We start from the raw sequence: 7385 nt of genomic DNA, 5'->3' as shown, positions 1-7385 counted from the left end.
ATAACAAATAATTCCAATTAACAATTAATATCCTAATTATCTATATTTGATTTATCCAAGATTTCTTTTAAGATAATTATCAAAATAATTAATCAATTATCATATAAGGAAATTAAATATTTTATTAGATGATAAATATCTTTAATTAGATCAAGATTATAGTCATATATATCAAAAAATCGGATTAGGGTTGATCTAATATGATTAAGGTAAGTTTCCATAAGATAAACATGAAAAAATCTCGGATTTGCCTAATCCTGACGCCCGGACTCGCCGAGTACACAAAGGGACTCGCCGAGTCAGGCCTACTCGCCGAGTCCACTTTGGAACTCGCCGAGTCCATGACTCAGAAACCCAAAAAATCGAATTTTGCAAGTTTGTTTCAGTTAATCAAGCAATAATTTAAAGAAAACCAAGCTAGGCTCTGATACCACTGATAGGTTTTAGCCATAAGAACTTTCCTATGTGCGCATGCAAAACCCTAATGCTCGGATCTAGGCTTTCTAATTAAACATGCTTTGAATCCAAGACTTCTAATGGGTAATTAGGTTAAATAACAACATTGAAATAGATCTAGAATCATACCTTTGGATTCCTTGTTGATCTTGTTGTCTTGGAGCTTCTAGAGTCACAAATGTCACTCCTCTAATGGCTTACAAACACCAATAGCAAGAAGGGTGATTTAGGAGAGAGGAGAGGGGAGGAATTCGGCCAGAGTATCTCTACTTTAAGTGGTGTGTCGAATTCCCTCACCCCTAGGGTCTATTTATACTTGTAGACTCCTTAAGGATTACAGCTTTAACCCTAATTGGATAACTTCCATATCCTTTCCTTGATAACCCTATGGATGATTTTGGCTTATCCAAGCCTTAGAAATCGTCCATCCTATCTTGGATAAGGATTTATAGTCTAAAGTGTAACTATCAAACAATTGACAATTTATACCCTCTTATTTAATTAATCTCTTTAAGTCACCAAATTAATTCCAATTAATCTATGACTTATATTAATCAAATAACCATATATTATTCCTTATAATATTTACTCTCTCTTAACAAATCATCCATCAAGTTGCTATGGTGAAGGCAACCCAAAAGGACCATACACAACCGGGTCAAATACTTGCCTAATATAGTTGCAGCCTTAGACACTATTCCAACAAACAAGTCTATTCGAAACTCCACTTGTCTATCAGGGGCAATCCGGGAAGATCGTCAGGAAAAACTTCTGGATATTCACACACCACTTGTATTCTTTGTATTTCCTTATTCTCTTTCTTTGCATTGATTACAAATGTCTTGTATGATGTGTATCCTTTGGATAAACATATTTTGGCTTTCATCAGGGAAATGATTCTAGAATTTACTCTACGTTTGTCCCCGTATACCATAAATGACTCTCTTCCAGGTGGGTTTACTCTCACCATCTTCTTCTTGCATATTATCTCAGTATCGTACGTACTAAGCTAATCCATTCTCAGTACAATATCGAAACGATTCAGCTCAATAGGTAACAACTCCTCGTGGAATTCGTTTTTGTTCAAGTTGATGGCGATGATTTTAGTGTAATTACCAACATGTATGAATTTGCCACTGGCAATTTGTACAACTATAGCATTATCAAGTTTATCTATAGGCAATGCTAGTCTTCCACCAAATTTGTGTGATACAAATGAGTAGTTTGCTCTTGAATCAAACAATATATTGGTAGGCAATCCATTTATGAGAAAGGTACCTGAAGTGACATGTGCTGCATCTTTTGCGACTTTTAGGGTCATCTAGAAAGCTCATGCCTTCGGCCTCAATGGAAGGTTGGGCCTTGTTGCCTCCTTCTTCTTCAGACGATCTTTCGAAATGTGCCCTTCCTCGTTACATCCATAACACACCCTCTTGTTGGATGGACACTTGTTGTCATAATGCCATGTCTTTCCACACTTGTAGTAAGTCACCTCCTCGATACATTTCGCAAAGTGATTATTTCTGCACTTCTCACACCACTTCAGTTCGTTTCCTCCTCCTCCGAGTTTCTTTGAATCAGACTTCAAGAATTTACTTTTCTTGTTTGACCTCGAAGATCCATCAAACTTTCTTTTCTCACCAACCTCAGTTCTCTCCAGACCCTTTTCCATAAACTGGGCCTCAACATTCGTGGTTTCTCTAACATATGCCTTCAATGTGCTTGCAATTTTGACTATTGGGCCAAATTCTGATGGTAATCCATTAGCAAAATTCTATATCTTAGCGAGTTCAGTAGGTACCAAGTAATTAAATAAATCCATTCTTTCAGTAAATGTGATGGCATAGTCATCAACACTCATATTTCCCTTCTTCAAGTTTTGAAATTCACTGTTCAGATCTCTCAGATCCATCTCTTAGCAGTACTGCATTTTCATCTGCTCCATGAACGCTTCCCAATACATCTTTAGGGCTTCTCCTTGTGGCATCGTATATGCCAATAACTTCCACCAGCTGAAGACTCCGGTTTTTAGTTGTCTGACCGCAAAGACAATTTTCTTCTTGTCGCTACAGTTGTAGCTTTCAAATACCATCTCCATTTCGATGATCCAGTTCATAATCTCTACAGGCTTTGGGCTTCCGGAAAGACTTGATGGTTTGGCACCCAAGAAGTTCTTATACATACGTTTATCTTTATTAATTCCCCTCTCTGGGTCATTCCTTATTGCCACTGGGGGTTCAACTTCGCTCACAATGCGACTGTAATTTCCTTCCTTTGACTGTTCGACGATTAGCCCAGGTTGCATAATGGGCATAGTAGGCTCATCCCTATTTTCATGCAACATCCATCTCATTTCTTCCCTCTGTTCGACCATCATAGCCCGAATCATGGCTTGTACTACATGCATTGTGATTAGCTCAGGTGCAGGTGCTACTAAAGGCACTTGCTCAATCACTTGGGGTTGAGGCTGCTGATTTCCATTTGCATTGGCATTTATGATTCCACTTCGGGTTCTTTCCATTTCGATATATACACCAAATTATGCGAATTTATATCTTTATTTACGATAGATGTTTTAAATCCTCCGTATCACTCTGAAACGTTACATGCTAGCTCTAACATCGTAGCCGAACGTTTAGAATCCTGAACGCATAAGGTTTCCAGATCTGGTCAACAATAGACCATAGATCCGAGCAAATAATAGCGTATAAGGCATCTGTATAGCTATAACATAAAGCATTTAGCACATAAAAACATTTTAGGCATCTTTCCTAAAATAAACTAGTGCTTGTGTGTAAAGTGTAGTAGACACTCATTTCATAATCATCGCTTATCATTCTAAGTTTAAGTCTATAAACCCTACAAATTCCTAGTGCTCATGTCTAAAGTGTAGTAGAAACTCATCTCACACCCCATTCAACCTTCAACACGTTAGCAACACCGGTGTGACATCCCCAAATTCACAGTCATAAAATACTGATTTGCTTATGCTTTATTTGAAAATCAAAGTATATTTTTAAAGAAATATATTATGCAATATGTTCCAAAAAATACGATAAATAATTTATCAAAGCATTTACGAAGAAATGTATTATATTAAAAACCTTAGGATATCATTGTTAATACAGATCAAAAGCATAAACATAAACAACATATACCTTGTAATATCTATTTATTCTAGTGGCCTATAATCCATTGATCTCTCATAAGATCATCATTCGTGTGCTCTCTTGCCACTACCTGTATACGAGAAAACTAAGTGGGTCGGGCTTGGGAGCTTGGTGAGCACATATGGTTTTCAACCCACAATAATTAAATTGTTTAATTTAATTAAATCAATCAACCCGATTACCTGTTCCCATTATCCTCACTTTACATCCTTAAATCGTCTATTATAGGGGACCTAGCCTAAGGATATTCATCGGGGAGACAACACTGCTTTGGGAGTTCCTCAACAATTTATGTCAAATAAGGAAAACATGAGGGGGATGGAGTACACCTGGTGAACACGTAGTTCAAATAAACACCTATAGGTTGCAAGCCTGTTAGTGTTCCACTAGACTGTCTAGAATAGTTCGTGGTCGTTATCTATACTCCATTAGATAACTGAAAAAACTCAAACATCGAGGTCTCTCATCATTTTATTTCATCACACACCAACTATTTCATATACCCATGTTTTACCCCAACATATTTGCATATATAAAATACATATACAATTTAAATAATTTAAAACATGTATAAAACATTAATACGACATAAATATCAGGTAAAGAGATAATATGCACAGATATCATGTAATTTATATAAAATATTTTATATCCATGTGTAAGATAGAAATAACTATGCACTCACATTAGTAGCATGATTGGATAGAATCTAACAATAAACGGTCAACGGTTCGTGATTGTTGGGCTCGGGACGTGGAATGCCTTCAACAAATGAGAGAGAGGAAAGAAATTTAGGTTTAAGAAGTGTTAAGGTCGAACTTGCTATTTATAGGCTTCCTAAAGCAAGTTCACATCGTGGACATAATGTTCACGTCATGAAACTCATCTGCATCACTTCGTAGACTTGCCATTTGGGTCCTAGCATCGAAAGGTGTCACGATACTGATTGCACGTCGTGAATCTTATGTCCATGTCGTGCGGTCTTTGCACATCACTCCCATAGACTTTCCATCTACATTATAGCCTTGAGAAGTGTCCTATATCACATTCACGTCGTGAATCTTATGTCTACGTTGTGGAGCACGGCTGATTCGGGTTTCTGTCATGTGCCATGCTCTTAGACTGCTACATCTTCGGAAGTTCATAACTCTTAAATACGAACTCCGTTTTTGATGTTCTTTATATCCACGCATAGGTGGCGATGTACTCTACAACTTTCTTTTACGTTACTAAGGCTAAAAAGTATATTATCGTAAACTCACTTTTTACGATTCTCAATGTCGTGTCGGTTTTGTCGCGAAACTTCGACATGTCATAACTTCTTCGTTATAACTCAGATTTAGGTGTTTTTTTATATCTCCAGATTCTTGTCCCGACCACTAAAACTTTATTCATAGATATTGGGTCTATCTATTATTTTATTTTTGATGCTTATTTTTATTCCTAACTTATTATATCTTATAAATAAGTATATTATAATTCACATAATATTCAAATAATTCATATTTATTACTTTAAAGTAGGTTATAATTGTTGACCATAACTATTACACCATTATACTAATGCTTAGCTTAGAAAGACGAACGTTACAACCGGGCTCCAAGAGAAAGCATATGCATGCTTTTTGTCCGTCATATCCAAGTGAAAGCGTGTGACAGGTAATCGTGGGGACAACATCCTTTTTTCGGACTTGTACATTTAATGTACCCCATCACATGCCAGTCTCAAGCCCATTCACACCTCCATCGATTGAAGATCACACTCCAATCCATCATCGACGCGCCAGCTAGCCAGGTCACACATCAAACGAATGCTAGCGACTTTTGTCTCATTAGCAGACTTGTCTCGATTTGAGTTCAGCTGCCACCCGACAAGTCTTCATGTGACTTATCCCATCCACTTTAAAGTCATTTAAACATTTTTTTGCATATGAATTCTGAGACTTAATTTCGAATACATATGTGGATCCATATTGTGAATCCATTTCTGAGGTAGCTATATGGATACATGTCGGACCCATATTCAGTTGCTGGATTCATTTCGGACTCACATGCAATTCGGATTCACCTTACCTGTGTCATACTATATTTCGGATTCTCAAGTGAATCCATTTTCATTTTGAATCCACAATTTTTGAGACAACCCAAGTTCCAACCTATTTCCGAGATTTTTTTTGTTAATTCCGAAATCATTCTTTTTTATTCCATTTCATTTTTTAACCCATTTTTTAAGTTTTTGCTTTATTAAAACCAATTTCCATTTTATTTTTACCCAATTAATTTTATTTAATGCCCATTACTTTTCTAAACCATTTTTTTACCAATTATTTTTATTAAAACCAATTATTTTTTTAACACCAATTTTAGCCCCATGGTTTAAGGTTTCATTCTTCTTACTGATTACGAGTGAAGACCCAGTTGGTTCAGAGATTATTATTTGTGTGCTCTTCCTCTTTCCGAGCAACTCGCATTTGCAGCCTCCTATTTTTATGCTTCATAGATTCGGACCCACGGATTTTAAATCTGAAACTTGTCTGATCAACAACGTTTTCTGAGGTTCGCATTTTATTTCCTTCGGACTGGTTACATATGGTTTCGGACCATCATTCCGACCGATTAGAGGTTTAGACAGGTTCATTTCGACCCTGATTGACGAGTCAATGGTTGTGCTTTGGGAGTTCGGGTTTGCATTTTGGTTATAAACATTACTTCAATTCAGTATCATGGTTCTTCAGCAATGGGTTTATCATATATATTCTATAGTGTTTTATTAGTTTGGAAATACATCACCAAGTGTACCCATGACCAGAAAATAATATCATCGTTTTTACAGGTAGATGATCACATCAAGAGGGAGCGTGCGATGCTCCATCATATCTGACATATTCTATTGCCCAGTTTCATGATTATTTTTTTATCTTTATTTCATGGTAGAGCAAAAATAAGGGGAGAATCATGAGTATCCATTTTGATTTTATTATTGTACTTTTGACGTTAGAGACATTTGAAGACGAAAATTGATTTAGTAGTGTGATGTGGCACTGACTTTTGGTCTTCACAAATCGAATATTTGGAATTACTAGATGTTTTTCGGATTATGATCATTTATCTTAAGACTCTACATTTTTGGATGTCTCATTTTTGTTTGCATCCGGATCAGATCTTATGATTGTTCGAGTTTGGCTTAGCGATATTTTTAAGATGAAGATTATTTTGGTGATGTGACGTGGCACTTATATTTAATATGCCGATCAAAATTTTGGCATTGTTAGACCATGTCTTCGGACTCATAATATTTATTATTCGTACTTCACTTTTGGATGTTTCACATTTTAAGCAGGTTATTCTTCAAGTATTATTTGGTGCACTATCACTCGACACTGGTGGATCTACATTGGATCCCGGGATGCCCCTCAAAAAAAATTTAGTAGTATAAATTTTTCTGAAAATTTTTGTTTATTTTGCATTTCTTAATATAAATGTGTTTTACGAAAAAATAACAAAAGCTCTAGTTGGTTCAGTAGGTTATGACGACATGGTGTTTTTCCGGAGCTTGGAAGTTCGATTCTTGGGCTTGACATATGTTAATTTTTTTTGTTTATCAGTTTCTATCATATATCCCTTCAACTTCTTTCTTATTTCTTATAATTCTAAAATTGTCCCACATCGGTCATAAAATGAAACATAGCCCCTATACATCTGTTATATAAGCAACACAAGATTTTCAATTCTCAACGAGTTAAACCTTTGAATGGGTTTG

Source organism: Lactuca saligna, chromosome 5 (assembly GCF_052625555.1).
Source record: "Lactuca saligna cultivar CGN05327 chromosome 5, ASM5262555v1, whole genome shotgun sequence".
NCBI lineage: Eukaryota > Viridiplantae > Streptophyta > Magnoliopsida > Asterales > Asteraceae > Lactuca > Lactuca saligna.
Note: the sequence above shows the minus strand (reverse complement) of the source record.